This window comes from Anguilla anguilla, chromosome 2, assembly GCF_013347855.1.
Source record: "Anguilla anguilla isolate fAngAng1 chromosome 2, fAngAng1.pri, whole genome shotgun sequence".
Lineage (NCBI taxonomy): Eukaryota > Metazoa > Chordata > Actinopteri > Anguilliformes > Anguillidae > Anguilla > Anguilla anguilla.
Genome location: NC_049202.1, coordinates 40,109,078 through 40,132,230, shown reverse-complemented (window position 1 = coordinate 40,132,230; position 23,153 = coordinate 40,109,078). Strand labels below are relative to the sequence as shown.

Sequence of the window (23,153 nt, the reverse complement as noted above, 5' to 3'; positions counted from 1 at the left end):
TCTTTATCCCCATGGGGACATTTCCCTCGGAAGAGACCAGGCCTCAACAAGTGTGGTTTTGACATGCCCACTATTTATATACCCAACCCAAACAAGGTAGGAGAATGATTCTGCTAAGAACCATGACATGCATATCCGGTACAAACACACTGAAAATATCTGCCATTGCATAAACCAGGGACAAAACACATGCCACGTTTAAATGTTTTAATGTAGTGTAGTCTTTGGCCACCAGAGTTGGTTCTGATTCCGTGTTATACCAGATAAACCACACTGTTGCAAACTACTGCCATGTTTGAAAAAAACTCCAATCTTATGAAGACATAATTGTTTTAGGGACATGGGAGATTATATTTCCCTTGGCTTACTGTTTAAGAATAATTCAGTTCTACACAGAGAGTTCAGTCAAGGTTCAGAAGCTTTTATACATATCATGGAGAGAAGAATAGCATCATTAAGCCTCTGAAGAAATGCTTGTTTGCAGTGATTTTACATATTTTCCTCTTCGTCATGTAGTGATACACAGTTTCACCCCCTCTCAGAGTGCAGCTGATAAAAGTAGCATAGCAAGACATAGCTGCTAAAAACTGTTGTTTAAGCAAATTCAGTTACATTTGTTAGTTCTCCTAGAATATTTTTGCAGTAACAGGAATGTCCACATGATACATGCTATTTTAGAAAAGGCAAATGTTTTTTTTCCTCAACATTTAGCCTATAGTTAAATGTCAGCCCCCTTGGCTGTGTTTTTTCCTATGCAAAGCCTGCTGGGACATATGCGTCTGCTCCTATTCTCCACTATCAAGTTTTCCGGTTCTAGCTTAGCAAAACAGCGAAGAGGATTCCTACCTGCAGATAAGCCTATCAAAATGCCTTATAAACCTTACAAACACTAAAAGTGCATCTCCACGAAATAACAGACAACGGAGCAGGACAGAAGGGTACACAAGTTGCGACCTAGGGAGCTCTAATTCTACGGGCTTGCTGATTCTTTTGTCAATCAAGGCTCGTTGGATGGCCGTCAAATCCGTGAGTACATACACTGGCCATATTTCACCTGCGTTTCTGATGCGTTTACACTTACGCCACCGCACCCTTTGTCACAGCCACTGTTTTACATATGTAGCAAACCGAAACTGCTAAACGGTACACGCTCATCAGACTGTACAAATTCACACAAGGATAGCCATAATCCACAACCGTTTCTTACAGGGTCACTTCGCATTTCTCACTCTCATAATAAAATGCTTTGCAAAAAGAAATGATATCTCATAAAAAACATGTTTTCAACGTACAAAAACGGCAAGTTACTCATATTATTACAAGACATACACCGCCTATAACTCATTCATTCAGACTGCCAAAATCCAGGCCTGCCATTAAAAGTATTGATATCAAATTGACGCCAAGTTACGGTACTACAAACAATACAGGCTATCTTACCTCACCGAAATTAAATAAGATGTATTCCAAAGCAATGCTACCCAATATTTCCTCAATTCTTTCAAGTCACTTGGCCCTGTGTTTTGTAATCTTACCATTTTACAATGTCATGAAAACTTTGTGTCAGATCAAAGTGTCAAATATTTCAAATTGCCTCATGGAACACATGAAATTCATGTAGAAAACTGCTGGTGAGTAACTACAGGAAGCATATTTCTCCAGAAAACATATGTTTATACTTCCTTCTGAACTTAATTTGAGTAGCCTACATGTACAAGTGATTGTATATTTGCTACGTACAATAAATACTGCATGTAAAATACATATTGTACATACATACATAGAGAACTTCTTTATCCCCATGGGGACATTTCCCTCGCAAGAGACCAGGCATGAACAAGTGTGGTTTTGACATGCCCACTATTTATATACCCAGCCCAAACAAGGTAGGAGAATGATTCTGCTAAGAACCATGACATGCATGTCCAATACAAACACACTGAAAATATCTGTCATTACATAAACCAGGAACAAAACACATGCCACGTTTAAATGTTTTAATGTAGTGTAGTCATTGGCCACCAGAGTTGGTTTTGATTCAGTGTTATACCAGATAAACCACACTGTTGCAACCTACTGCCATGTTTGAAAAAAAACTCCAATCTTATGAAGACATAGGCCTAATTGTTTTAGGGACATGGGAGATTATATTTCCCTTGGCTTATTGTTGAAGAATAATTCAGTTCTACACAGAGAGTTCAGTCAATGTTGAGAAGCTTTTATACATGATATCATGGAGAGAAGAATAGTATCATTAAGCCTCTGAAGAAATGCTTGTTTGCAGTGATTTTACATATTTTCTTCTTCGTCATGTAGTGATACACAGTTTCACCCCCTCTCAGAGTGCAGCTGATAAAAGTAGCATAGCAAGACATAGCTGCTAAGAACTGTTGTTTAAGCAAATTCAGTTACATTTGTTAGTTCTCCCAGAACATTTTTGCAGTAACAGGAATGTCCACCTGATACATGCTATTTTAGAAAAGGCAAATGTTTTGTCCCTCAACACTTATAGTTAAATGTCACCCCCCTTGCCTGTGTCTAAAGAGTGTATTGCATCAAGATATGGTCCATAATCAGGATTAAGAATAAATTGATTTTAACCATGAAGGTTTTCCATAAGGATGTTGACCTGGTACACATATCGACATTAAATCACTATGCTTTATTTGTGAATGTGTCATGAGTGTAAGATTATTCCCATATATAACTTTTTTCTTAAAGATTTCTGTTCATTTTCCTACGTACCACATTCATATTTGGGACAAAATTGTACTCAATTTTTGTTCTTTGCATTCTGTATTGTAACAATAATTGAACTCTTTTTTTATTTGTCTTCCTTTTAGATTTTTATTTCATTCATATCCTTACATACAATCAGATAAAAGTGTTAACCCCCAAACCTGGCAGCCATTTTGGAACATCTTTAGTCAGACAGATTCTGTTGTATTCATTTTAATACACAAAGACTACCTGAAGGAAGTATGAGGAAAATTGAAAACATTAGCCTGTAAAAATCTTGTTTGAATTTTCATGGAGGAGACCCTTATGTTAAACTGTTAATCTTAACAAGTTCTTGCATTGTATTGGATAATTTCCTAGATTAGATTGTCCTTGCTTGAATAAGTACATAACTACTATGCCAGATAGGAAATAGCCATTTATTTTCTCCTCTTCTTCTGTCCTGCCTCAGCCATGCCGTTCTGTGAATCAGATTGAGGAGGTGTGCAAAACCATAGAGAAGACCATTACCAGACTGAACAGATCACAATTAACTCACTGGAGAAGGGCTGTGAAGTCATCGCTCGAATGTGTCGCCATTCATTTTTTGATTAGTCATTTCATTATGTTAATATTTTACGCTGTTTTGTTGTTTTCCTTTACAAATGCAGAAAGTAGACCCAGGCAGTTTCGTGTCGAACTCGAGAGGATGCATATCATTGCGCAACTTCTGATGTGGGCGTACCTGCAGACAATAACATTAGGTTGGTCGTAGAAATAGTGGTGTATTACTAGTAGCTAGCGAAACCGAAAATGTCTGACGACGAAATAAATGGATGGTGGCAACCTTATAAAAACAGCCAGCAAGCTGTCTAGCTGTTGCCGTAGACATCCTATGTATGACAGACAGGCGCGATAATATATATGTCAGATGAAAGAGTAGAGTGAAAAACATCTTTAAAACTAAAAGCAGTGAATTTTCAACAATATTTATTCTTATTTTGTGGTTGCTCAAAATGTGTTCCAAGTTTTTGTCAACACAGTCAGATATTTATAAAAAAGCAATAAAATCAGGCAACCACATGGTCAACTATGTTCATGAGGACCCCCTTTCCACCCTCCACATGCAACACACTAAATGCAACAAGTTCAAACAAGCTCCTGTAAGTTTGCTATTTTTTCAATGAATTTTACATATTTATTGATGTTGCTACTGTCACAACCATGAAGCGTCAACACTGTCTCTTTTGTATAGAAAGAATTATTTTAAATTATGACATAAATTTATGCATTTTAAGTAGAGGCCAGAGGCAGCTAGCAACAGAGGGAAAACAAGACGGCTTCTGTACACAACTCATGCATGTCATGTAAAAAAGTGTGTTTTTCACCACTGTCAGACATCAACACCGTCAGGTTTCCTGTCTGACGGTGGTGACACATAGTTTGACGGTGTTGACAAAAACAAACAAACCATCCTCAATGGAGGCTTGAATATAATTTATGATCACAATAAATAGTAATATGCCTTGTATGGCGGGCACGGTGGCATAATGAGCCGCGTTTCCACCAAAAGTAACTTTTAGTCCCAGGAACTACTTTTCAAGGAACTAAAAGGTTCCTTCAGCCCATTGTTGTCTGCGTTTCCACTGCGGTCTAAAGACCCGCGACGATTAGGCAAATTAGTCCGCTGATGTATGAAAAAGCGACGTCGTCGTCGGTCCATCTGTCCTATGATTTCTTCTGTAACTCTATACTGCCACTGAAGTATGTTATTTTCCAATAACGGGACAGCCCGGAGGGGTTTATTCCACTTATACAACGGGTTACCAACAATGCCTAGCCTATATATGGTTACTTTAGTATTTATTGATTTGTATCGACTTAATCACCTGAAATTGAAATATTCTTCCGCAGCCGTTTGGGGATATTATTTTACCGTTGTCAAACAAAACTCGTTAGTAGTTCGACTTGGACCGTTGTTATGCAACAAACAGGATATCACAGACCAATATACAGATTGTAACTGTTTTATATATCCTCTCAAACACATTCATTATGTTTTTATGCGAACATTCACTTTCATGTCTTGACATCCAAGGCGACAGAATGCATTCACATTCCACAAATAAGTGGTAACAACATTTATAGCAGAAACCATGCACACGTTGTAAACAAATTGCTGTTGAATTAATTAATTCGACTCTCATCGTCATTTCCATGTAATCGCAAAATGACAAGAATAAATAGAATGAAAACTCGGACTTGCATGAAAATTTAAATTAATATTGCAGTGGTACAGCCACTGTTTGCTTTCATGTTTTAAAGTTACTGCTAGCGGAGGAGCTAAATACTTGAAGTGTGCCCTCCAGATGCGAACCATGCACCATAAATTAGAATCCATATGTCTAGTCTTCCTGGTGTTTGTGGAATTGAAGAATCGCAGAGTAAAATTATGGCAGTTTGAAAAAGCAAAAGGGAGGATTACTAGAATTAACCTGTTATTTTACCCTGACAAAAAGTGCGGAAGGCGATTTTTTCCAGTTTGCTTTTACTGTACATTTTTTTGTGTCATCCCCGATGTAAATTACGCAGAACTATCCCATACCTAACATAACTGCGTCAAGACTTTTGAGTCAATTATAACTGGCTAACGAAGAAAATCTGAAATAAAATATTCAGCAATCGAATTAAATCGTTTGAATGTTTTGGTACGTAATATGCTGTCCCAGCATGAATTCTTAATCTTTTATAAAACAGACTTAATGCTAAAGCAAGAAAACAACAGAAGAGCACACGTTATAATCCTCAACCTTAATTTCTCATCTGTAGACGTTGGCAGGCTATAACCAAAAGTAGGCTACTGCGTCGCATAACATAAAAGTTTGAATTCAAGTTATTATTTTGAAAATGATAAATCGGCTTGCGGCTGCAGATTTTTTTTAAATGGCAGTTGAAATAAAATGCTGCGAGTACGCGACCAATCAGAAATGTTCAGCGCTTGCGCCCCACCCCAAAAGTTCCGGTACTTTTGGAAAGTACTAGCCCCGAGCAGAGTACTTTTTGGGGGTAAAATAAAGACCCCGGAACTTAATTTAGACCCTGGTCCCTGGGTGGAAACGCAGTGAGTTCCTCAAAAGGTTCCTATTTCCTGGGGAAAGATCCTGTGGTGGAAACGCGGCTATGGTTAGCACTGTTGCCTCGCAAAAAGGAGGCTCCGGGTTTGAATCCGGGTCCGACCAGATTGTCTCTGCGTGGTGTTTGCATGTTCTCCTCATGTTCGCGTGGGTACTCCAGTTTCCTCCCACACTCAAAGACATGCATGTTAGGTGCGCTCCTGCAGTTGCCCTTGACCAAGGCAATGGCCTCAGAACTTCAGTTGGTCCCTGGGCACTCCACTGTGGCTGCCCACTGCTCCTAAGTAACTAGGATGGGTCAAATGCAGAGGGCAAATTACCCCACGGGGTTCAATAAAATAATATCTTATCTTATCTCTTCTCTTATCTTGTAATGTTTCATTAACCTCTTTATTTATAATATACATCATTTTCCCTTTATTTCTGCCACACACAGGCCTACAATATTTACTTACTATATGTATCCCAAGTGACTAAAACCATGAATGAATTTAGGTGCACCATTTCATAATCATTTTCTAAAATTTCACCAAATTAAACATAATTACATTCATAGTCATTTTGCGCAATTTCATAGTAATTCCATTCAATTCTCACTTTCCTTTTATGTATTTTAGGAAGTTATGGCTAGGCTATCAGTGGAGAAGCGAAGGAGAAGAAACAGGGAATACCAGAAAAAGCAAAGAGAGAAAATAGGCTATATAGTGAGCCAGAGTTAAAGGAGGAATGCCTGAGATAGGAAAAGCAAAGATGGAAGACGAGAGTAGAGGATGGGAAGCTAAAAACTATCAGTGATTTGAGGAGTAAGAGAAAGGCGTGGAAATGTAGACAGCAAGAGTCGAGAGCATAAGAGAAAGGACTCCCAGAAACTCCCCAAGATAGTCCATTGGATCAGACTATATAGGAGCCAGCTCGCAGTAGGCAGTTTATAGCAGGGGAAAGGGAAAGAAAGAAAACAAGAGCAAAATACTCGAGAGAGATGAAAGCTTTGAAAAATAAACTTCAAGAGATAATAAAAGATAGGAACAAACGTCACCAAGAATCACCAAGAAAAAAAACAGAGCAGATGCTACAGGGAAGCAAACTAAAAAAACCCCTCCATCTTCCAAAACTCTCTCATTCAAGAATTTAATCAAAACAAAAATAATTGACAGTCGCCCTGCAAATCTGCTCAAAAATCAAAGAACTTGACTCTGTCAGGCACAATTCTAAAGAAATATCGCCTAATACACCAGACGAACAGTGTTGCCAATTTAGCAACTTTTTCGCTAAATTTAGCAACTTTTTTTTAGCAACAAATTTGGCGACTTTTCGCAACTTTGGCAACCTCCATTCTCGTTGTTGAGCAACAGCAAAAATCACCTTTCACGGATTTGTGAATGACGTCACATCTACTTTTTCTAGTGCTCTAGCGTTGCCCACGTTTATAAAAGTAATGACTGACCTATGTAGAATCAGCCACTGTAATTACACGGACGTAGATGTTCTGCAGATCTAACAGATACTACGCAGCTTGGCCAACGTCATTGGAGGGCAGGCAGACACAAAACCTACTCTATGCCTATCGCCATGCGTGGCTTAACATACGTTTTTTTATATGCAAATGATTACGTGGTGACGTCATACATATGCAGATTCTAGCGACTTTTAGAGGAGGCCTTAGCTACTTTCCATAGAAAATAGTTGGCAACACTGCAGACAAAGCAGTTCGGGCTGACATACAACACACTGCGAAAGAGAAGGACTACTGGCAACACACTGCGAAAGAGAAGGACTACTGACATAAAACCCACTTACATTCAAACAATAACCCAGATGGTTCAGGATTTATACCATAATGCTACATGAATGACGAGTGACAACAGGACAAATTGTTATTTGTTGTACCAAATAGTTAAATAAAGTTGTTAAGCAAGGAAGCATTGACTTGAGTGGTGAAAAGTTTGGAATTCTTTGTTGTAATTAGGCCACTGCCACCTCTGTCAGATCTGTGTCACCAATTCCCCTTTAATAGTAATAGGTTGCTGCATATGTACTAATCAACACCAGGAGTGATACCATGCTGAAGTCCACAAGTGGATGACAAGTGAGAAATTGGAGATCCACTGACAGAAAAAAGATCTAATTTGGAACTTCTGGGTGGCTCATGACAGTGAATAATGGGGATTGTGGGCTGTAGCATTTCCCTGGGAGCAGACCTTGGATAAATATATTTTAAAATATCCTTTGCACAATAAATAGCTATTATTTTATTAGTTAATAGTAGAGCCCGACCAATGCCAGATTTTTGGGTCCGATGCCGATCCCGATTTTGGAGAGTCCTAGCCCACCGATTACCAATGTTTTGACCGATATTTTGTCAAAAAGTGCAACATTTTCAAATCAATTTGAAAAACTTATATTTTATCAAAGTTTCTATATTTGAGAACATTTAACTTATAAGCAAACAAATAAATAAAAATAAACACACAAAGAACTTTTTGATAGATAAAAAATGTAAAAGATATTAAATTAAATATATATATTAACACCTTCAAGTGGTGTGAATTCAAAATAACTCCACACGTTGCATTTACTCCTTTCGGTTCCAGCCATCTATAAAAAATTAATTTAAAATCAGTTTTCCAGTTTCAAACATGTATTTTTATGAATATTATTATTATTGTTGTTATTATTATTATTAATTTGTTATTATTATTTCTTAGTATCTATTCTCTGTAAATGAATTATATTTTCGTATTTTATTCCTACTACATGATCTCAAAGAGTAAGACTTTATCTAGCGAGCTTCCCTGTCCATAAGAATTCGGTGGTGAAAAAAACTACAATGCGCTCTGACGGGTGACTAGATGACACCCACTCACTTGCAATAACGCATTAGCTGTTGACATAGCCTCATTATTTCTTATTATTTATTCTCAGTAAGTTAAATTAATTATAAATTATATTTTCTTATTTTATTCCTACTACATGATCTCAAAGAGTAAGACTTTATCTAGCGGAGCTAATGAGTGAATCAAGCGTAACGTTAGATGAAACTAAATTGACTGGATGAAATACGTAACGTGAGGCTTGTCCATAAGAATTTGGTGGTGAAAAAAACTACAATGCGCTTTTGTGCAGGTTACCCGCGCTAAGTGTTGGTTGATTCACTTCTCCAACAGCAATCCTTCTCTCATGTTATCACGACAAACCTAGATAACATGGCTTAAAATGATCCACGTTAGAAGTGTTTTATCAGTGTTTTTACTGTCTGGTTAGCTTGCTACGATGACGCGTGACTAGATGACACTCTCGCTTGCAATAACCCGTTGGCTATTGACACAGCATCATATAGTAGCTAATATCATTATCTCAGATTAAAAAAAACAAATGCGTTTTGATGACTTTCTGAAATGAGTAGCACCATTCATCAAACATGCAGGAACTCACAGAATTCCCATCTCTACAGAAGAAAGATTGGCGTTGACTCTCCGTACATTAGCATGTGAATTCAGCCCTCTGAACTCTCAACTGTGACGTAACAACTATGTGATATTTGGACCAATAGCTGACAGGGGGAGGTCGGAGAACAAGAGAATTCAGCCCTCTGAACTCTCAACCGTGACGTAACAACTATGTGATATTTGGACCAATAGCTGACAGGGGGAGGTCGGAGAACAAGAAAGAACTTTTCGAGAAGTTCTCCCTGGAGGCCATCGCACACTGCACCGTACGAACACACAACACCACGTCTTTTTGTTCATCAGTTGTTCTGATTGCTTCGTTTTGCTCAAAAAGTTCTACTTCGTACGAAGTATACTGCCTACTTAGAAGGTACCTGTTTTTCAGGTCTGAGAACATTCACTAGCTGAATGACTGAGGTGTGTTTTGGGTTTCTGTTAAGGACTTTTTGTCTGCCATTTTCCTGTGGAGTGTTGTTATTGTCCAATCATCCTTTCATTTGGTTTTGTTTATGTATACACAGAGTATGTGTGTCTATATATATAACCAAAAGTATCTGGACAACCCTTGGTCTAGGGCTGTTTTTCATTATTTGGGCTGGGCCCCTTAGTTCCAGTGAAGACAAGTATTAATGCTACAGCTGACATTCTAGACGATTCTGTGCTTGCCCAACAGTTTGGGGAAGGCCCTTGCCTGTTTCAGCATGACAGTGCCCCATTGGGCATGCAGTGAGGTCCATATAGAAATGGTTTTGTCAAGATCAATGTGGAAGAACTTGACTGGCCTGCCCAGGGCCCTGACCTCAACTCCATGCAACACTTTTTGGATCAATTGGAAAGCCAACTGCAAGCCATGTCTAATCAGTGCCTGACCTCACTAATGCTCTTCTCGCTAATGGTGTAGCATTCACTCATTAGCCAGTTTTCAACTGGTTCAGTAAGGACCACCATTCTCACCTCTTCCCCTTTAAGAAAGAAACTCCCTGACATCAGCACACAGGAAGAGGAGTTACTTAGGACACCCTCTGGACAGAAACGCTTTCCCCTCCAAAGATGGGAAGGGAACCAGCCCCCTACTTAAGAGATAGAGACTACCTTGTGTGATGGCAGAGCTGACCAACTGCTCTCGTTGTTAGATTGTCTTTGTATTCACATTGAACCAATGAGAACTGATAATAATACAGGCAAATGACTGCTTACTCTGTTGCATATCTCTTTCTGTCTGGTAGGGGATAATGTAGACACTCCCTTAGCACTTCCTGCAGTCCTAGCTTCGGTACTAAAAATTATGTTGTTTTTAATATAGTGGAATTCAGCCAGGAAGTTGCATAAGAGCTTGCTGGCAATCTGAGCAGAGAAGAGAAAGGCTGCGGGAGTATGCACACAGAGACACCAGTACAGATTGGGATCCTGTCCAAATGAACACTTTTTAAAATACAGAGTGAAGTTTTGACAGAGCAAGAGAAAGTGGAGAGAAGAACTAACCAAGTAATTCTAATTAAAAAAAGAACACAACCATTCTGAATAATATTTTCTCTCTTGTTTCTTTTCAGTTTCATCTAGAACAGCAATGGAACCAAATCTGACATACAGCCAGGCTACTGAAAAAGCAAAAAATTCACTCACTCACAATTCACTTCATTCTTCCTTTGAAGAATGTGAGAGGAGTCCCGCTGAGGGAGCCCATCGCCCAAAACTTTGAGTCTGTTTGGGCTTTCTGCCCTGACCCTACTGACATCCTCATTGCTACTTATCCAAAAGCAGGTGAGCAACACGATGAGTGCATTGGTGAGCAAAATGAGGGAAAGGTGTGGAACTGTTTCTGACTATTAACACTTTAAATAATTGACTTTAGATTGGAGCAGTAATAATGTGCAGTAATTAATTGTATAGTCTACTATAGAACATTTCTAGAAAACATTCTTATTGTCATTTTCTTCTTATTGACATCAATATCAAAAATTGTGTTTTAGTTCAGTTAAAAACATTAAGGGGCAGTGGCTATGTACCTAGTATAAGTTGTACATTATTATTTAATGCAAGACTTTCCACAATATCCCAGATGCAGAACAGGGATTAAGACCAAGCTTCCGTATTGCTCCCAATTACTGTGTGCTCACCACCTTATTGGTCAGCTTGTTGATTGCCACTGCGGTGGCTTTAAATGCCACTTATGGAATACTAATCCTAAATTGTGCATTACAATGCCTAACACTGCTGCTGACCAGGTTATATGTGAGACAAAGCAATGCTCAAAGGAGGAAAGAAATTAAATTCACAACTTTGTACACGTGTTTTACCATGCATCTATGCCAAACCTATGTCTTCCAGAAGCATTCACACTAAAATGTGTTTTGTTTAATTTGGGGGAAAAAAATTGTAGGCTATGACATTTGTCTATGTCTCCAAAATTGTTTTACTAGGTTTTTTTTAAGTTATTAAGAAAACACTATTATTTGCTGCCCTGAGTGAAAATAGTCTATTTTGTTTCATGTTTCGCGGGGGCACTTGCAGTACCACTCAATAGCACATGATAATATTGGGGGGACGATCTGATGTTTTCTCAAAGTTGTAGTGAGGGGGGAGGGTCCGTGTCCCACATCCCCCCAGGATCAACGCCCATGCATGTTTGGATAAATTGAATGCTTCTGCGTCCAATGTACCAGGTGGATGCTGGTGCACTCAGTTGCTCAGACTTTCTGTTTGACATTCCACCCATGCTTACTTTCCCTCTTATCCATGTGCTGGGAAAAAAAATCGTTTTTGAGGGTCACTAAATCACTAATTGTATGATTAGTCAGTTTACTGTGTTCATCCACTGTCTATGGGGACCCCACAAGGATATCAACTGCAAACCACCTTTAAATCCTTGAGGGTCATATGTTTCAGATTGTCCTACCTATGATTCTCAACAACATCCTGATTTTGCATAGGGTTCAAGACAAGTAGTAAGAAAGATGCATGAAAATGAAGGCTTATTAATAACACACTGATAGCTATAATTAAGAGCCAATTGACCACAAAGTAATTGGGCCTATTCAATAAGCGTTCTTTTTTTTTTGCCATTTTCTTCCCAATTTAGTCATTATACCAATTCCCCATGTGTATCACAGTCCTGGGCGATGCGCTATCCTCTGTCGGTCTGGTGAGGGTGTAGACTACCACATGCCAGCCTCCTATACATGTCGAGTCACCAGCCGCTCCTTTTCACCTGACGGCGAGGAGTTCCACTGGGAGAGGGTAACGCGTGCGGAGGTTCATGCTATCTTCCCTAGATCCCCTGCTGAACAGGCGTCCCGACCAACCAGTAGAAGTCGCTAATGCAAAGCTCAGGACTCATACTGTTTCTGACCATCAACACTTTACATAACTGACTTTATATAGCCTCCGATACTCACCGGATTCCCACCCTCGGACACTGCCAATTGTGTTCGTAGGAACATCTGACCAAGCCAGAAGTACCGCTGCTGGGGACTGAACCCATGGTCTCTCCGGTGGTAGGCGAGTGCTTATACCTCTACACTACCCAGACGGCCCGCGATCTAGCATTCTGATGTAAATATAGAAGCAATAATGTGTAAGCACAAAATTTATGTTTAAGTCAGGCAACATTTTGGAAATAAGACCAGGTCATGTTACCTTGCTGACAGTTATGCAATTTATATATACGTATGAGCATATTTCATAGTTTTAAAGTTGTTTTAAAGACATTGTATGGTTTACATAGGCTTTGTTGTAACTCTTGCATTCTCTGATATTTCCATAATTAAAATAACATAAAATGAGGTTTTCCAATGCTCTGCTGTCACTATGATGTGAAACTTAAATGATCGTGGCAGAGCACTCGCCCAGTGAGGGGTGAAACATAAATGTTTTTCGGGACTAGCTGGAGGTTCTCTGCGAATCAACTGAAAGTAATCCAGTTGTACACTGCAATGAATTTTCCATAAACTTGTGTTGCAGCTAAATGCCTGTTAGTATGGTACTTCGGAAGATTGTCTTTTAAAAATTTGCATTCTAAAAAACAAAGATATACCACAACCCACCCTAATGTCTTCAGAATGCACAATCTATTAATACCATTTAATTGTCTTAATTTTATTTATAACAAATGAGCGAACAAATGGCTTTTTAGTTTAAAATCAGAGTAACTTTTGTGTGAGATTTCTGTCCAAACTCAAAATGGCTGGATTTGTTTCAAAAGCCCACTCAGCAGCTGGCATTTTTTAAAAACCGTAACATTAATTCCTAAATGCAGTTGAAATAAGATCTGTTAATTTCTTGTTTAAGTTGGATGAACTGCACTAAAAATATATAATATTTAAAAATATATATATAATAAAAATATAAATTTTGTTGGATTGTTTCACTGTACTGTGCTGTAACCGACTGTTAAGTGGTTATGAAAATGAACATGGCTTTGTTCATGGATTGTGTTCATTAAACATGCCTGGAATTTGTTAATAGCCTAGATTCCCTTTACACAAATTTGCTCGTTCCCTTCATTTGAAGGCACTTAAGTGCTTCATATGATATATTATTTGCATGAATTTAATCATCCAGAGTGAATCATCCTTAAAAGAAGGTTGCTGCTATGTGACTATTTTATACTTGTCCTGCATGGTCATTTTGAACTTTACAATGCAGATAAATTAGTGATCTATGAAAGCTACACTGACCTGGTAATTTTCAATTATGTGGTTTATAGGTTGTTAAAAATGATTTGTTCTTTTCTGTCATTCTGTCCAATTCTATTTCATGCAGGAACTACCTGGACTCAGGAGATAGTAGACCTGTTACTTCACAATGGAGATACAGAGGCATGCAAGAGAGGGCCCATAGTTATGAGGAGCCCATTCCTTGAGATGTTCTCCCTCTCTCCCACCCCTTCTGGTACTTAACTCTTTGTTATACTGTGCTTGTGTGCGTGCGTACGTGCATGTGTGTTTGTGTGTGTGTGTGTGTGTGCATGCATGTGTGTTTGTGTGTATAATACAGCCTGCAGTTATACTGTGTTACCATCCTACAGAATCCTGCAACATTTTGTTACACAGTGGGGTGGTCACTGCATCACATGCGAATGTAAAAAATAACCTGGCTTACAACCTTTTGAATCCCCGAGCTCAACTAAAAGAAAGACTCACAAAATAAGAACATAAACAACAACCAAGATACCACTATCAAAAAGTCTAAAAGGTCCAAGCGACAGAGAGTAGGGACAGAGTCCCCCTGCCTTTAAGCCGGGCTGACACTGTAAATGATTCTACTGTTCTTCCAGGTAATAGACACATCTGAGGTGTTGAAATGACAGCACCTGAAACACTGGAGCAGTCTCTGTGCTCCTCTTCCCTCATGATGCCACATTGTCAAAATCCTTCCCTTCAATCTGCTCTCTCTGTCAGGCCTAGATCTCCTTTGCAAAATGAGTCCACCAAGGTTAATCAAGACACACCTGCCAATCCAGCTTGTACCTGAGGGATTCTTGGAAAATAAATGCAAGGTAACGTAAAGACTGCCTTTACGCATTATGAGGGCAGAATAAGTGTACTGTCTTGTGTATGTAATAGTAACTTTAATAGATTTTGCCTGCCCCTGCCCCTCACTCTCACAACTATATTTCCCAGGTGATCTACATGGCCCGCAATGCCAAGGACAACTTGGTAAGCTACTACCACTTTGGCAAAATGAATAAGATCCAGCCTGACCCAGGATCCCTCGATGAATACATCCTCAAGTTCATGAAGGGAGATGGTAAGTGAAATTTTATCTTCCCTTCTTTTTCTGAATGCAGCTGCCAGAACTGGATGATGCTGTTAAGAGTCACAATGAGGTTGATGGGACTGATAAAGCAGAAATATATCTGTGATGACTGGTAAAATGATGCCAGGTAGATGCAGGTGCCTGGTAAGTAGCTACAGGGTGCTAATCTAGTAGTATGAAGCAAACAGGGTTTTTACGTTATAGCATCATAAATGGCATTCACCAGTCTCATTAATTAGAGGAATGGTATGTCATAAGCCGCATTTCCACAGCAGGAACTTTACCCCGGAACTAGGAACCTTTTGAGGAACTCGGTGCATTTCCACCGCAGGAACTAGGGTCTAAATTTAATTCCGGGGGCTTTATTTTACCCCCCAAAAAGTTCCTGCTCAGGGGGTAGTACTTTCCGAAAGTACAGGAACCTTTTGGGTGGAGCTTGCAGCGCTGAACATTTCTGATTGGTCGAGTACTCGCAGCATTTTTTTGTGTCTATTTTCAGGCGCCATGTTTAAAAATATGCAGGCGCAAACCGATTTATTTTCATAATAACTTCAAATCAAACTTGTATGTTATGCGGCGCAGTAGCCTACTTTTGGTTATAGCCTGCCAACGTCTTGGAATTATAACGTGTGCTCTTCTGTTCTTTTCTTGCTTTAGTATTCGTTTTATAAAATGCTAAGCATTCGTGCTGGGACAGCATATTACGTACTAAAACATTCAAACGGATTAATTCGGTTGCTGAATATTTTCATATTTGTTAGCCCGTTGTAGTTGTAATTGACTCAAAACGTTTGATACAGTTATGTGAGGTATGCGGTAGTTTGCGTAATTCACATTGGTGATACAGTAAAAGCAAACTGGAAATCACCTTCCGCACTTTTTGTCAGGGTAAAATAACAGGTTAATTCTAGTAATCGTACCTTTAGCTTTTTCAGACTGCCGTAATTTTACTCTGCCATTCTTCAATTCCACAAAAAGACCAGGAAGACTATGGACTAATTTATGGTGCATGGTTCGCATCTGGTGGGCACACTTCGCTGCTCGGCTAGCAGTAACTTCGAAGGAAAGCAAACGGTGGCTGTACCACTACTAATTTAAATTTTCACGCAAGTCCGAGTTTTCGTTCTATTCTTGTCATTTTGCGATTAGCCTATATAGAATTCACGATGAGAAAGTAATCAAACAGCAAATTGTTTACAACGTGTGCATGTTTTCTGCTGTTTTTGCCAGTTATATTGGAAATATGAATGCATTCTCTCGCTTCGGATGTCAAGACATGAAAGCGAATGTTCGCATAAAAACATAATGAATGTGTTTGAGAGGATGTATAAAACAATTACAATCTGACTATTGGTCTGTTATATCCTATTTGTTGCATAACAACGGTCCAAGTTCAACTACCAACGACAGTTTTGCTTGACAACGGTAAAATATGCCCAAACGGCTGCAGATGAATATTTCAATTCCAGGTGATTAAATCGATAAAAATCAATAAATACAAAAGTAACCATATATAGTCATTGTTGGTAACCCGTTGTATATAAGTGGAATAAACCCCTCCGGGCTGTCCCGGTTATTAGAAAATAATGTAGGCTACTTCGGTGGTAGTATGGGGTTACAGAAGAAATCATATGACAGATGGACCGACGACAACGTCGCTTTTTCATACGTCAGTGGGCTAATTTGCCTAATCTTCGCGGGACTTTAGACCGTGGTGGAAACGCAGACAACCATGGGCTGAAGGAACCTTTTAGTTCCTGGTAAAGTAGTAAGGTAAGGTAATTTTGGTGGAAACGCGGCTATAGATAACTTGCTTGTGGCCCCAACCTATTTACAATTTTCAATCTATTTACCTTAACATTTTGCAGTCAGCCATTTTGCCAATGCATATTGTATGCAGTTGATATTGTAAAACTATGAAAGCTTTCAAACTTCCTTAAACTTCTGACTGTCCTCCTACTGAAAGACCCTGAAAGTACAGTTGCAATGAATGAGTAGCAGTTACCACAGGTTATCTGGTAAAAACTTGATGCTTGAAAATATTCAACAATAAGTATTTATTGATGTTCACACACATCCATACCACGCTTTCCACTGTATTGAAGTCCAACCATTGACACTTGTTTGTGTTTGCATGTGTGTGTGGTGGACACTATAATACGGAGAGAAAAAAATAGAAGTAGCATTAATAACTGTGTATGAATTTTAATACCATGATAGTACATAAATAAGAACTATAATTATTAATGTAATTATAACAACACTACATTATCAGCAATAGATTTCTACTACCTCAATGAAAAATGTATAATTAAACTATTATCCAATATGTTAAAATTAACTCACTGCAAATATAGTAGCATCAAATGATAGTAACATTAAGAATTTACAAGACACAGTTACCAGCACATTCAAAATCTGACAAAGCTAGGAAAATGTGGCAGGAACACTGGTGCAGAGAGCATGATTCAGCATTTAGTCTACGTAATTCATGACAAAACAATAAAAACAATTTCAGTTTGCTAGGTCCATTATCAAGATGGAATTTCCTGTCATCTGCTCCTTATGCACTAGGCCTACTTGGCAATTGAAAAAATGTAATAACATAGAATGGAAGATCAGAACCAAGCCCTTACAATACCTTGTTAAGGCACCACCCTCCTATGTCAAGTGCAGTAAACTGCCCATTAACAGTAACTTTCCAAAAAACAAGCAGTGCAGTTATGAAGAAAATACAGCTCTGTCTCTATTAAGTGACAGAGCTGTATTACCATTCAACACATTAAAGGTAATACAGTTTTGTTTAAGAAACAATAACGAAACCGTCCAGACCCACGTCACACCTGTACAAAGTGTCATGAGGAAACTTGGCTAACTATATAGCTAGCTAGCTATGGCATGTCCTCACCTCTGTAACGTTATTTGTTGTCCTCCGTGTGACAATACATCTGTATCGGTGGTACGCGCTAAGTAGGTTAAGTAAAGTAGGCGAAATGCCCTGTTGTTCGAAATGATGATTTTGGGAGATGCACCTGCGCATGCGTCCTACTACACGAAGCACCACCTGCACGTCCCTCCAAACGTCCCTCTCAGGTTGTCCGTGAGTGAGTGACCACAATTTGCCATGCATAGCCCACGGCGGCAGTTCCTGCGCACCGTGGGAAAAATGAACAGCTGCCACTCAAGACACCTTCAACTGACACTGAATCTCTAGTACAGAAACATTTTTTATTTGCTCTCTTCTTCCCATTCACAGTGGGATGGGGCTCCTGGTATGACCATGTCAAGGGTTATTGGGAAAACAGAGAGAAAAGGAATATACTCTATTTATTTTATGAAGATATGAAAGAGGTGAGTTTGTATTGCAGCCACTCCCCATATGTACCCACCAGGAATTAGTGGTTTCAATCCTGTTGTCTGCATCCCCATATCATTCTACCATTCCTCCAGAATCCTCAGCGGGAAGTGGAACGCATCAAGCAGTACCTGGATCTGTCGGTCACTGATGATGTAATAGCGCGCATTGTGGAGCACACGTCTTTCAAGGTCATGAAGGACAACCCCATGACCAACTATACCTTTATCCCCAAGCCTATCTTTGACCATTCCATCTCTCCTTTCATGAGAAAAGGTTTGTCTCTTTTTATAATGGTTTACATTTATCAGCTTCTATTTTCAATTATATTATGAGGGGTTTGGCTCCTCAGATTCAAATATAGAAGTTATAAAACGTTTGACTCTTAAGCAGTACACATATGCAATTTTTTCCCATTGCATGACCATGTCTGGATGCCTCGGGTGAAATATTAACTATGAGATTAAATCAAGGTGAATATATAGGTAATGAGAGGTGATTGCACTTGATGAGGATAAAGGGATGGATCAGAGGTTGGATGCTATGGTTAGTGTTCAGAGTACTATATAAAAAAATGTGCTTGTGTGCTAGGATAACCGCATCTCTCTCTTGCAGGGGAGGTTGGTGACTGGGTCAATCATTTCTCTGCCTCTCATTTGAAGATTTTTGATTTTTGAAGATTATGAGCGACAAATGAAAATGGCAAACATTCCCTTTAGGACAAACTTGTGAAGAAAGTGCTGAAGTAACCTTTACGATGCAGGACATTCTAGGCACTTTAGCTCATGCAAAAGTATTAACAATGAGGATGAGCAACAGCCAAATTAACCGATGGAAGTGAGGGGAATTTTGTGTGTGCACTACACTATTTGAAAGTTACATTATAATGTTTAATGTTTAAAGTATTGTATTTGATAACAGTATCTGTGATTTAAGTACAAGCAATCTGTTAAATATAATATGTTGATTATAATCATCATAAGACTAGTATTTCCAGGTTATTCAAGAACTACTCTTATGATTTCAAAGTGCTTCATCACAGCCACTTCCAATGTGTAATACCTATCTGGATGAAGAGCAGTAGCCATTTTATACTTGCATGGTGACTACAAATCAGTTGAATTAGAAAGGCAAGGAACCTATCCAAGTATAGGTATTAGAAAGGCAAGGAACCTATCCAACCATCCTACACTTCTGTCTTCCCTGACAGAATTGGGAATTTGCGGACCAGCCCTCAACTGGATTGCGTCCTATCTCTCCGGCCGCTCCTTCCAGGTTGCCTGGGCCGGTGCAGCATCAGCTCCTCGTCCCCTCACAACTGGGGTCCCTCAGGGCTCTGTCCTTGGTCCCCTCCTCTTTTCTCTGTATACTAGGTCCCTTGGCCCTGTTATTGCCGCCCATGGCATGTCATATCATCTCTATGCAGATGATATTCAACTTTTCTACTCTTTCTCTCCCACAGACACTCAGGTCTCCGATCGCATATCCGCCTGCCTGAGTGACATCCAGAGCTGGATGACCAAACACCAGCTCAAGCTCAACACAAGCAAAACGGAACTTCTCCATATTCCTTCTCTTACCTCTCCCACTTCTCATCTGCCCATTTCTTTAGGAGACACTCCCCTACACCCTTCGCAGAGTGCCCGAAATCTTGGAGTTGTGCTGGACAACAGGCTGTCACTCTCTGAGAATATCGCGGCAACCACCCGGTCGTGCAGGTTCATCCTGTACAATATCCGCAGAATAAGACCACTCCTCACCAATTATTCCACACAGCTCCTGGTCCAGGCCATGATACTGTCACGTCTGGACTACTGCAACTCCCTCCTGGCTGGCCTCCCAGCATCAGCCACCAGACCCCTTCAGCTCATCCAGAATGCAGCAGCACGTCTGGTTTACAACCTCCCTCGTGACTCCCACGTCACTCCCCTCCTCATCTCCCTCCACTGGCTACCAGTGCAAGCTCGCATCCGGTTTAAGACACTGGTGCTTGCTTTCCAAGCAGTCAAGGGGTCAGCTCCTGGTTATCTGCAGAAGATGATCAGACCCTACAAGCCGGCCAGATCGCTCCGATCGGCTACTACAGGGCGGCTGATTCCTCCCCCAACACGAGCAGCAACAAGGTCTCGACTCTTTGCAGTTCTGGCCCCACGATGGTGGAACGATCTTCCAGTGGAGGTCAGAACAGCAGAGTGTCTGAGCACCTTCAAACGGAAACTCAAGACGCACCTCTTCTCTGTGTACCTCTCTCCTCTTCCCTAAAACCCCCTCCCATAACTATTAAAAAAAAAAAAAAAAAAAAATTTTTGGTTCAGACTATCTTGTTTCTCCTTAATGTATGCTATCATAGTAAAGGCTTTTTATCTGCATTTTGTTCAATGGACTTAAGTGGACTTGATCCTGAGTTTGGTTACACTGTTGTAAGTCGCTCTGGATAAGAGCGTCAGCTAAATGCCTATAATGTAATGTAATGTAAAGTACTGCAATAATCCAGTTTAGCCGATGTGACAATGACAGTTAATGGGTGGAATTTTTACTGGCTTAACCCTCTGGGGTCTAGGGGTAAAATGAGGCACACTGGTGATTGTGTGATGCTCTGACATTTGTGTAAATTTCATCAACTTTATATACAGTGATTCCAAAGTGTTTCATATCTTTGTTTTCAGCACAAACAATATGGCAGCAGTAAGTAGGTCATAATCATGTGTGTCTTGGGTATCAAAAGATGACAAAATATTTTAGCAAATCCAATGAGAAATATAAAATAAATTGCTAAAAGTTAGTGTTGTGACTACTATTTTTCAACACCAGGTGAGAATGGGAGGGCAAATGGCCTTTCTGTAATGAATATGCATTGGGTAGGAATACCTGCCAGCTAAGTAGGCTATTCACACCTGGCCGCATGCCTCCCCACCACTAAGACAAAGACTCAGTGAGCCATTTAGAAGACAGAAACAAAGACAACTTTTGATTTTAGAACATTTATTGAAATAAACTGCATGGAAGATGAGATGAGACTGGTGTACTCTTCCTACGTCTGCCTGGCCTCTTAGCTAGTGGTGAACTAGGCCGTGTTTCTTGATCAACATCTCTGCAAATATAATAAAAACAAAATTGTTAGGAAATGTGAAATCAAATCAAACATTATTTATATAGCACATTTCCTTCAACAGGTGAAAATTAAATGTGCTTTACAAAAAAGGGACAAACCACTAACTAATGAAAACAAAATTTATGAAATGTGACATCATATACAAACAAAGAACCAAACAAACACAACCAGACGCAGAGAGGTAGCCTATAATTTTGAGAAGCAATGGTTAGAATCATTCGTAGTGTGGGAATTTACAAGCGCGCATATTAGTGAATATTCCTACAAACACACAGAGAATGTAATACAGCACACATTTACAAATAATGCAAGCTATCAACGAAAAAACATTAGCTTAACTAAATAAACACTGATATTCCAACTAAACTACATGCAACTCATTAATAACAATGCCTCAATCTGAAGTAGGCTAGGTCTGTTTAGCTAAGTGGTTATTTTATTGCTATTTCCCGAACTTACTTAGAGTATGCTAATATCGATTGTGCAAGGACATCAGTTTTAGAATCCTAGCCACGCCACTACACGCCAGGCATGAGCTATTTATTACGAATATGATCAAAAAACATACAGTCTACCTGATACTTCTAACACAACCAGACGCAGAGAGCCTAGCCTATAATTTTGAGATGCAATAGTTCGAATCATTCGTAGTGTGGGAATTTACAAACGCGCACATTGCTGGATATTCCTACAAACACACAGATACGTTGCAATACAGTACACATATTTACCAATATGATCATAAGAAATATACTTACGCATGAAGTTGATCCTGGATCAGTTCGCTGTTCGAAATGACACCGCTCTTCATCAGTGTCGGCTTCCGGACGGACCATTTTCCAAAATTAAACGAAATGTTCACCTCAAAAGAAGTGAATTAGGCAACACTTTGACATTCTATCCCGCTTTCGCAGACTTGGCATTTCTCACATGGATCTCGCATCGCCCCTCCTTTAGTCTCCTTCTATGGAGAGTAATTATAATGTTGTTAACATGTGAATGCGATTTGGGCGGACTTCCTGCTGAGCGAAATTCACATAGTAATGAGTAAAGTTTAACGAAGCATACATGATCTAATTAATCAAATTTGGAACATTTAAAACAATTCATATTACTTGCCAATGGGCGCATTGGAAAGTCACGATTCTAAGGTTTCTGTCAATGTTTTTGTTGCGTCTGTATGATAACAGCACGTGAAGTTAATCATCCAAATAGAAACGAAAGTTAATTTCATCTTGTCGAGCTCCGCCGGCGGAGCTCTCGACCCCAGAGGGTTAAAGAAAATTTGTGGTAAGATTTTGCGCTGACTGATGCACACAAATGATCATTGAATGATTAGTTAAATATGGTTTCTATTTCTTACTTTATTTTTCCATTTAAAATGTCCATTTCAGCTATTCCATTTTCCATTTTAGTCTTCGATTTCAGTTTCCATTTTCAAATGGCCAATTCAAGTTTTTTGACATTTCAATATCAATTTTTTATATTTTCATTTTAACTTTAACATTTGATTGCATTATGGTCATTCCTAGTAGCCTATTAAATAAAAAATAATGAAAAATTTTCTCTGGCTCAAATTTGTACAAGACATCCAGAGGCAAACTGCACTTCCTTGATTTCAAAACAGCTTT

The 23,153-nt window shown here is 39.3% G+C and overlaps 1 pseudogene; it reads left to right on the top strand.

Moving 5' to 3' along the window:
- The first annotated feature begins 10,524 nt into the window (after window positions 1-10,524).
- LOC118220263 lies at window positions 10,525-19,554 on the top strand (annotated as a pseudogene).
- Window positions 19,555-23,153: the final 3,599 nt, after the last annotated feature.